This window comes from Pinus tabuliformis, chromosome 8, assembly GCF_031772625.1.
Source record: "Pinus tabuliformis cultivar Carrire ecotype Pingquan chromosome 8, CPIR1, whole genome shotgun sequence".
Taxonomy (NCBI): Eukaryota; Viridiplantae; Streptophyta; class Pinopsida; order Pinales; family Pinaceae; genus Pinus; species Pinus tabuliformis.
The window spans coordinates 1,712,663,244-1,712,674,201 of record NC_142294.1 but is presented as its reverse complement, the minus strand read 5'-3'; positions in this window follow the sequence as shown (position 1 = coordinate 1,712,674,201).

Genomic DNA, 10,958 nt, shown 5'->3' with positions numbered 1-10,958 from the left:
TGGAGCATGTGGCAGTCATATGTCTGGGTATGCCACAGCTCAGAAGGTGTTGCGCGCTAGCTACTTCTGGCCATCTATTTTTAAAGATTGTATCATCGCAGTCCGGAAGTGCCACAATTGTCAAGTGTTTGATCGCAAGATGCGCGCACCACCTGCTCCTCTCCACCTTATAATTGCCGTTGGTCCATTCGCCAAATGGGGTATCGATTTTATTACTTGTAACCCTCACTCGGCCGGGGGGCATGCGTATATCATCCTCGCGGTTGATTATTTTACTAAATGGGCCGAGGCGATGCCTACATTCGACGCAAGCGGCAAAACAGCTGTAGTTTTCGTATTCAATCATATTATAACTAGGTTTGGTGTCCCACAAGCAATCATTACTGAACATGGGAGCCATTTTCGAAACATCATGATGACTGAGCTTACAAGCCAGCTTGGTTTGCAGCATGATAGTTCTACTCCTTATTATCCGCAAGCCAACGGTTTGGTTGAGTCTATCAACAAAGTTCTGGTTATCATGATCCGACGAACCATTGGTATTCATCGGTCAAATTGGCATAACATGTTATTTTCGGTGCTATGGGCATACCGAACCTCAGTGAAAACTTCAACAGGGTTCACTCCTTTCCAGCTAGTTTATGGCTTGCAAGCTGTGTTACCCATTGAATGTGAAATCCCATCACTTCAAATGGCTGTCGAATTACTTCCAGCTACTTCTGAAGAGGAGAAGCATTTACTATACTTAGCTAAATTAGATGAGACTCGACGTGACGCTACATTGGCAATCAAGACTCACGCGAACCGAATGAAAGCTCAGTATGATAGAAATGTGACTCCTCGAAGTTTTTCGGAGGGAGACCTAGTGCTATTATATGATCAAGCTAACGATAAGCTAGGTGCTGGAAAATTCGTTCCTATGTAGCACGGACCCTACATTGTAAAGCGAAAGCTAGCAAAAGGGGCTTATGAGCTGGTAGATTTTGATGGGGACTCTTTGGGTAAACCTAGAAATGGACTTTACCTAAAGAGGTATTATGCTTAAATGGTGGGTATGGAGAATTTTTAGTTAGGTTAGGTTTTCTTTCCAGCTAGTATGTTTGTTAGTTTAGTCAATGTGCTTAGCTTAGAGAGTGTGTTTTTCGTCGTTATTCTGGCTTATCTTGGTTTTACTCTTGATATTGCAGATGTCGACGCCTCTCCAAACATACATCGGATTTGCTAATGGTGCTTGTCGTAGTACATGGAATATCTCTTCCGCAGCCTGGGTTATCTATTCGCCCTCTGACGAGTTAGTTTCTATGCATGGGGCAAGCCTCGGTCAAACAACGAACAACATTGCAGAATACAGCGCAGTGGTTGAATTATTATCCGAATCTATTTCATTTGGAATTCGACGTTTGATAGTGAGGTTAGATTCTGAACTTGTTGTATTACAGTTTAATAGAGTATATGCCATTAGAAATCCTGTGTTATTAAGGTTATTTTTGAGAGTGCGTCTCTTGGAACGTGAATTTGATTACATTGAATATCAGCATATTCCAAGGTCTTTAAATACATTAGCAGATGCAATTGCTTCTCGAATGTTGGACAGACATTTACGATAATCATGCAAGTAAATTTAAAAGCATTTCATCACATATGTTAAACAAGATAAGCCGGTAATAGTGATATATATATAGATATAAGTGTGTCAAAAAATATACATCGTCTTCGATCATAGGTTGAAAAACACCTTATGATCGGCAAAATGATAAGTACAAAAAGTCAAAAATGTCATATGTGTCTACAAAGTGACTAGCCAATCACTGGTGGTGCTCTCTATACGACACCACTGCATGGGCTACCTTACACAAGAACCTCCTAAACGGCCTAGGGACTGTGACTACATAGCGCTGAAGTCTGATAGGAATATCATCTATGGTAGTCTCAGGTATATCCACCGTCAGGCGCTCTAGATCTTGCTCCAACTCAGCTAGTGACTCTGCAGCCGCGTCCTGTGGAGCCGGTACCAGTGCAACTGGATATCTCCTCTCAAAAGGCCAGAGGTTGGTTGGGCGCTGTGGACCAACATCTGCATTTTAAAAATTTTTACTGTCAGTTTTGAGACGATATATATAAAAAACAAAAAAAAAATATATATATAATTTGAAAACTTGTGAAAAATAAAGTACCTCTGTCATCCCATTGTTCTCCCTGTGGAAGAACCATGTCCGGATCACCTCGAAAATCTACTCCGGCATACGGAAAGTCCTAGATTGAAAAAACCTGGTCCTCTAACCAGTGAAAATAACTATCAGGGAATCGAACGACCGCCGCGCCCTCGTGAGGATGCCGGGCCATCACCGTAACCCATCGTATCAGCTTTGGCTCCCGAGGACCCAAGATTTCAACAGTGAGGTGCTGAGGGATCAGCATCGGAACTCTCTCTAAGACAAAGCTCACAACTAGAGGCCCATATCCAAAGGTCTTCAGTTGTCCTTTCTTTACCCTAAGTCAGTTGGCCCTTCATATTGGCCGACACAGCATCACACCAGTTGAAAATGGTGCCTTGGAAACAGTCAATCGCCATCCGCATTTGGGACCCGGTGGCAATATGTAAAGCAGCTGCACCACAAATTCTGGTAACCATGAAAGCTATAACCTTGAGTTCACGCAGAGAGATGTGTTTGATTTCTATGGCTTTTGCACGGTGTGCATTGGGTATGCACCAATCTGCCCGGAGACTAGCAAGGGATTAGCCACCCGGCCTAGTCCCGGCTAGATTGAGTTGCTCACCCCTATTTGGCAAGCCAGTGAGAAAGTATATGTTAGAGGGCTCTATCTCGAGCTGGTGCCCTCCGATGTAAAAGCATTGCTCATGAATGTTCCATCTCTCAACCAGCCACTCCAAGAATCTCACCTGAGCCCTCATGCCAGGTATGGCCCAGTATTTATATAGTCCACATGCTTTTAGGGCATCAATGGAAGGTTGATGATTAATTGCGGCTAAATCAACGTCCTCGTGCTCTCTTTCTCTCCAATCCAACATGGTGAGTGCCCTACACACCAAGAAATGAAGGTTAGAATTGATTTGGGAAAATTCAGATGGTTGTTTGTGGAGTTTGGGGTTTCAAATTCCGCCTTTCGCGGGGGACGCACCCCGCGTTCAGGACACAGAGCGTCGGGACGCAGCTGGCCTGAAGGTGGGCTGCGTACCCCGACCTTTTTCCTGTGTGGAAAAAAGTCGGGGGACGCAGGGCACCCTTAGGGCACCTGCGTACCCCGCAGAGCGATTTTTGAAACCTAAAACCCCCCAAAAACCAAAACTAAAACCTAAAACAAACTTTTAATTGGATGAAATTGAAGAGGGGGATGTTGTGAAATACCTGGAAGAGACGGCGTTCGATTCTGACGGTCGGATTCTCCGCAGCGACCACGGGAAGTTTCTTGCCAAAAGCCCTTTTTTCAACCTCAACAGTAAAATGGTAAAAATGACATGGTAAAAAGTCCTTTTATAGGTTTTTTGGATGAGTGAATGCTAGGCTTGTTCATTTTTTACCATGAAAGGATACTTTTCAATGCATTTTTGCCTATCTTAAACAGGTATGAGTAATGTGTCGTTTTTGTGCAGGACAAAGGGATTTAGAGGGAAAATTGTCTTTTTTCACAAACCAAAATATCAGAGTCATCTTTTAAGCCCTTTTCTGACTCCTAAAATATGAAAAGATTTCCGAGCGTTTCTTTTACACTCGTTAAAACGGAATTAAAAGACGGTCCCCTTATAGCTCTTTTCTGACCGTAAAATCAGGAAAAGATTGCCGGGTTTTTGTCGTTTCAAACTCGATATGGAAATAAAACGACGTGTCCTTGATCGCTTTTTACTTTTCAGGTCAGTGGCACTAATTATGAAAGTACTCCTTGGTCGCAAGATCAAGCGGTTCCCCCAGGTATTATTTTATACTTTTTCGGGCTTGAGGGACACAAATCTACGAAAAAGTTCAACTTGGAGTCTTCTTAAGTTTTTCAGACTCTCTAAAATTGAAAAACCCCAAGTTACTCCTATACTGGGCTCGTTAAAATTTCACAGTAAAGGACCTGTTCAATTACAAACAGGAACGAACCACTCCTTCCTAGGGTTCGAATCAAAACTAGGTTGGACTCATCCGAAGGATGAGCTTATAATCAAGCATATGTTATCCTCCTCAAGCTTGTTAAAAATAAAGAGGTACTTGCCAGAAATGGTGGGGGAAAAGAGAGAAGAATGAGCCTATTTGTTATCTTTTGTCTCAGAAGAAACTTTATTACCACTCTTGGACATGACACTTTTTATTCACCTGGGTTGGGAAATCCTTTACCTCACAGTTGATCAAACCACTTTGAAAGTCTTTAGCCGGGTTCTTGGGATTAACATTGAGTTATTCATCACCAAGCCATCTGTCATGTCGTTATGTGTTCAAGAGGTCTGCAAGCAAAACTTTCATCTGCAAAATACTTATCATCCATTTGACCATCCCTGAGTCAGTCCTTACATCAACATTTCTTCAACTTGAAAAATGATTTCGTGTTGTGGGCTTGCCTACAACGGGTCGCTTTCTATCGACATCAGCACATTATCTAGAGAGATGACTTAGAAATCATCAGTACCTTGAAGTCTGCATGCATCAATGGCAGGTTTCTCGCCTTTAACGTCAGTTTACATCATTGACTTTCGATCGAAGCACTCCGTGAAATGTTCGACATCAACTCATTCATTCACATCTCATGGATTGTACTGGGTACTTTGAGAACCATTGACATTACTGGTGGTCTCTCTCACACTTGTTAACAATTTACATCATCGACTGGTAATCAAGTGGTTTCTACCATGTTCGACATCAACTCATTTATTCGCATGGCTAGAATCGTACCAACTCGATAAGTAGAAATGAAGACCCTGGATCTAGTTTCCACCATCCAAGCTACGAGGAGTTTTGTATTCATTGTCTAAGTAGACTAATCATAAACAGATGGTTGCGCCCATACTGTGTCTACAAAAGTCTATGATTATGATGTACTACAAGATCATTCCTGTATCAGAGTAGTTAGTCTGTTAGTTAAAGTTTTGATCTGAGTATGGGAATGCCTACCTCAGTGATGATATAATCTTATACATGTATTTTGTGTTGAAAATTGCAGGTTCTGACCAGGCTCTCCACGAGATAATCCTTGAAATGATAAAGCACTTCACCCTTCCTAGATAATACAAAACCCTAATCTATTACAGGCTTCGCACTTTAGGGGGCAATCTGTTACACTAAAAAATGTCACCATGGCTATTTACAGTTAGTATGGCTCTATCAACAGTCATGCTATCCTCTTAGGCAAGTCTTAAGCCTCTGCTCTCCATGTCAAACTCCAAAAAGAGAGAAAGTCTTTATAAATGTGTTTATCTCTGGGTACGCAGGTTCTCTCAACCTTACCTGTGGGTACGCACCTAATGTTCACAATAACTGCGTCCTTGGACGCTCTGTATGTAAAGGGGCAGGTGCGTCCCCCTGTAAAGGTCAAAATGCGCAAGTTTCATCTTTAAAAAGTTACTTGTGGTCATTTCTAGAGCATTCTAGAAGGTTGTTTGATGAGTATTGAGCGCCTCCAGATGGTTCATGTATCCCTACCAAAGAGGAACTTATCCCATCAATAAGGGAGCTATCCCATCCAAAGACGGGATTATCCCATTGATGGTGGACCTGATTAACTTCCTCTTGAGCACTATAAATACAGGTATTGGGCCAGAAGGAGAGGAGGTTGAAAGCTAAACATTTCTAAGGGTAGATGCTGCAGGAATTAGGACTCCCATTTAGAAGCTTGTGAGGAGAGATTTCCATCTTTGCTTGTTCTATTTGGAAGTGGGTGAGCTTTGTCAAAGTAAAGGAGAACTCTTGATGGACCCTGGGAGGGACTTGCACAACACCAAGGCTCAGGTTGTAATTGTTCCTTTTGTTACCTATTAATGCAAATGAGTCCATTCTTCTCAATAACTTGTTATTTATGAGTTGTTTCATGTTCTCCTTGGTCTATATGTTAAATATGTTTTATTCTATGAGATTATCAAGTGCTATTTAATCGTTTGATTGTTAGTGGATGCAGGTTTCAAAGTGAAGGAGGAGCTCATCTGGATCAGTGGAGCTGGACTGCTACAACAGCGTGGGACTACAGGTAGGATCTAAACACTTGATTTCTTATATAGTAAATGCATGTTTAGAGAAGGATTGCTCTTGTTTGTCTTGTTTGTCACTAAAGAGTCTTAGGCTCCTAGGGAGGTTGATTTGTGTCCGCACTATCGACTCTTTCCGCCTGACACCATGCCACTATTATTTTTAGAGGTCTCTCCATGGAAATCACCCTATAATTTATCAGTAGGGTTACCACCCTTCCTCTTGGATTACCTTAGAGCAAAGATGAAAAGCTAATTGGGCAGTCTGCCAAGAAAAACTTCTTCCAAAACAATGAACATCATGTAGAAGACAAGAATGGCATTAGGAGGACAAGCATACCTTACCCTTGGGATGAGGTTAGTTACCAAATTATCAAATATATTTCGTGTGAAGGGAGGTATAGCATAGTTTATGGCTACCATTTTAGACTTCTGCATGAGCTGAGATATGGCATGGGCACTCCAACACATTAGAAACTCAACATCCCCTATTTTCTTCTGCAGTCCCTCATAGACACCAGCATTAAGTTGAAGGCAGGAAGTCTAGATCAGTTGGCTCAGCATGGGTTAATTAAACTGTTAGTGGAAGAATCCCTCCATACCTTCATAATCCCCATAGCATGGGAAATCTTTTGAAACATGACAACAGAAGATGATATGAAGGCCCTCACATATGATCTCAGTCCTTCTAATAGTGAGGAGGAAGAGCAACAAGGGGGAGAAGGGGAGGAAACTGAGGAACAAGTAGGGAAGAAGGAAGACACCAAAATAGAGAAGGAGGAAACCAAAATAGAGGAGGAAGAAACCAAAATAGAACAAAAGGAAACAAAACCAGCAGAGATAGAGAAAAAGATAGAAGGAGAGGAAAAAGGGGTAGAAAAGACAAAAGCGTCTCCTAAGACCCTAGAAAGGGGGGCAACAACTACTCTCATTGCCCTCAACACCCCATTTAAACCCAAACAAAAGAGGAATAGGTAGACCTCAATGTATTTTAGGGCTCGAAAGAGCACAAGGATCAAACAAGGGAAGCCCCAACCTTCTTCTAAAGTGCCCATTATTATTGAAGATTCACTCTCTGCTCAAGGGAAGGAATCCCCTTCCAAGGCACCTATCACTTATGAAAGGGGGACTCCTATATCTCCCACATGGAAGGAAAAAGTTGAACTACAGGACTAAAAAATAGTCCTACAGAAGGCACAGACTGTTCTACAGGAGACCTTGTCAAGACTACAAAAGACCGAAAAAACTTGAAAAAGGACTAGAAGGACAGTCACAGGGGAAGGAGGAAGCAACAAAAATTCGTAATCCCACTTTTCTTTGAGTTGGAGAAAGAAAGAATAAGAAGCCATAGGTGGATGCAAATCACCAAATCCAAGGGAGTTGAGGATATTGGCCATATGGAGAATCAACTCAGAGAAATGGGCAGAGAACTAAGTGCTGTCAGACATAGAGAGGCAATCACAAGAACTCAAATTGAAATAGTAAATGAGTTGTTAAGGAGATAGCTGAAAGAAAAAGAGACACAATTTGCATGCATGAATAGCTGGTCTATGGAGGCATTGTAGTGCAGAACACCAGCAAAATCATATGGATTATACCTCAAGGACAAATGGCTATAGTTTCAAATAACGAATTTGACACAGAGAGGCATAATGCCTTTCCAAGGTTACAGACAGTTTATGGACCTACATGACCAAAGTTCATCAGAAAACAAGGCAAAAATAGCAAAGTTCTATTTGCATAACATGGCCCTCACCAATATGAATGTGTGGGACCCCAACGCTAGGCTAGGGGACCTGCAACTAATGGCCATAGCATCATGGATGAATCATGAGGAATTAAGGGTAGTAGAGATAAGGAAGTTGATGATAAAAGAGTAGAATGAGCCCTTAATGATCAAAGCTGATCCATTAGACTCGATGGCTGTCATCATCACACACTAGCTGCTTGCAAATAATCCCAAAATTTCCCCTAAGTATATCAATGATTAGGCTCAGGCCATTGCACATTTTGAGGACATGGAAATGTTACTTGGGGATGACTGTATTCATGCTTGTATGAGGAGGTGGAACACCCTACCACACAATTTGTAGATCAGGGAGTATCACTCCCCAAGAAGGATGAAAGAAGCATTAAGGAGAGTGCCACTGTACAAGCGCTCTATGCAGAATTTGAAGGTCAATTGGACTGGCCTCAAATTGAGTCCCCCAATGCTGCTAGACATACTAGAAGGCAGAAAAGAGGAAGAGGAACAAAAACAGTGGGAAGAGGTGGATAGAAAGGTAGGATTCCATGACAAAGAAGAGGAGCTCACATTAGAAGCATGAGATGTTAGGGAGGCCACTAGGGCCATCAAATATGGTGAGAGGGACTAAGTTGCTCAAAGGATGAGCAACACCTTCAGTAGGGGGCTGATGATGAGCCCCATAAATGGGTAATTATATGGACTCATTTTTCCTCCTAACATAGTTTAATCAACTATTATCTTGTCTTATTGCATGTTTTTTGATTATATTTATGCTTATGGAGTGAGTTGGGTTGGTCATTATGCCATGGAGTCTAATATGTGTTTAATGCAGATTTTTGTTGAATTTTGGAGATAAAGTCAAAGATTTAATGGAAATTTGGTAGAAATAATTCAATGTAGACAATGGAGAGGATTTACAGGAGGGTATTCTCCTTATTTATGACTCCCCACTTCGAATTATCCTTCATGCAGCTCGGAGCACAAACAACCACATCAACGCACAAGGAGGCAGTCGAGCAACTGGAGCATAACCTCTGTTTATCTCAAGTTTTGAGAGCCAAGCCTCCCTGATTTTAAGGAATCTATTTGGAGCTTCAGTGGTATAAGTAGAAATGCCTAGGGTGTCATTAGGAAGTTAGTCAAATTTTCAAATTTTTGTTGCAGCTTTGCTCTGCTCAACTTCGACCTTACTTTTGTTGATAGTTTCATGTAATCCTATTATTATTTTGATAATAAAGATGAGATCCTTTTTGAACTAGCACTGAGTTACCTCGAAGGGTTGAACCTATTTGGTTAGGGCCCAATATAAGCAACCAAGCTCCTCTTGTTTGTATTGATATGCTTTTGTTTCAGTTTATGAATTAGTTGTTGTTAGATATATCTCATTCTTGGTTAAGAATAGGTTTCTTTTGGTGATTTAGAAGGTTATTTCCATTTAAGTTTTCTATAGCAGGTTGATGAGTGATATAAAGAAGATAAAAAAGGCCATCAACAGAGCCTTGGCCTACATTCCTCCCTTTTGGGACCATGAACTGAGGCCAAGACCCTCGTGCTGCCACAAAAACACAGATTTTCCTTCTCCATAGGATTTCTAGTGTTGCAGTTTGTTATAAGGTTAATGCTTTGCTTTATATCTCTTTCAACATTCTCATTTCTATCTTGCAATATGTTTCCTTCCATGCCTTCTCTCATTATATATTTTTTTCATCATTCCTTTCCATAACTCATAATCTAGATTAGCTTGATGCAAAATTCTGTTTTTTTGATGTATCTAGTTTCCTTGCTTGCTTAATCTCATTGTTCGATTTTCATTTCTCTTGTAGAAAATCTATTCTCACAATAAGTTAGCCAATCAACCGTCACAATCTCTCTTTGATCTATGCTCCACAGGTCGCCCAAAGTTCATCTCAAATCTACCTTAGTTTTCTGCACTTTTCTATAGACTTTCCTCTCTTTCCTTGATCAAATCCGACCATCTTTCTCTCTCCTAATCATTCTTGATGGAACCTAGACACCTTAATGCATCATCCTAGCCTTCAGATACCCTTTCAACCCACCTTCTTACCTTCAATACCTCAAAAGTTCTCTCGGCATCGTCTTGTAGACCTCCTATAGACCTCCTGTAGATCACCTGCAGCCTCTTGTAGATTTTCTTGTAGGCTTCTTTTCGAAGTCTGATTGCGGGAAAAGCCTCTAGAAGGCCACCTGAGACTTCCTAGGACCCATCCAAACCATCATACACCTCTGCAAATCCCATAGTCTCCCTCCATCACCACCTAATCGCTACCACATCCACAATCAAATAAATTACATGCATGACAATTTCACATAAAAATACATAAAAATCCAAAAAGATGTTTTCCGCTCATTTACTTCTAGAAATATCTTGAGTAGATGTTGTTTGCTTCCTGAGTAGGTAATGGTATTCATTTCATGGTTTTTCATCTCTCTTACTGCAAAAGTAAGTTTAGTTGGTTAAGTAGGGTTTGCTAGGTTTACTTTACATTTCAGTCTTCTTCTCCTTTCTGCAAGTAGAGTAGCCTCTATAGAGTAAGCTTTCCTCTCTTTCATCACATATAGAGCTTCTTCTAGAATTTATAGAAGTTGGCTTGAGCTCCTAGTGATCTTGTGCCACCTAACCAAGTGACAACCTGCAGTAAGAACTAGTACTTATGCATACAACACCGTCACTTCCAAGTTTGTTACGAACTACTGGGTTGATAAAAGTAAAGTAGGAAGCCCAGGAGTTGTAGCATTATTGTTGCAATACTGGTGCTCACCTAGTTATCCCTAGGATGTTTAGAAGGGGTGGGAATGATCTTAACAACATTCCATTGGTATGGGATATTGGGTGTCCTTTGCTTGATTAATACTTGAGGGGATCTTTGTTCCTCTGTTTCCCTTGTTTCTCCTCCTCCTTCATGAATATTACAAGAATTCCCTTCTTGTGAGGGAATTGGGCATGAATTTTCAGTTTCTTGAAAACTCTACTCAGCTCCTTCCATTTTACTATGGACCTCAGCGTAGGTTATAGAT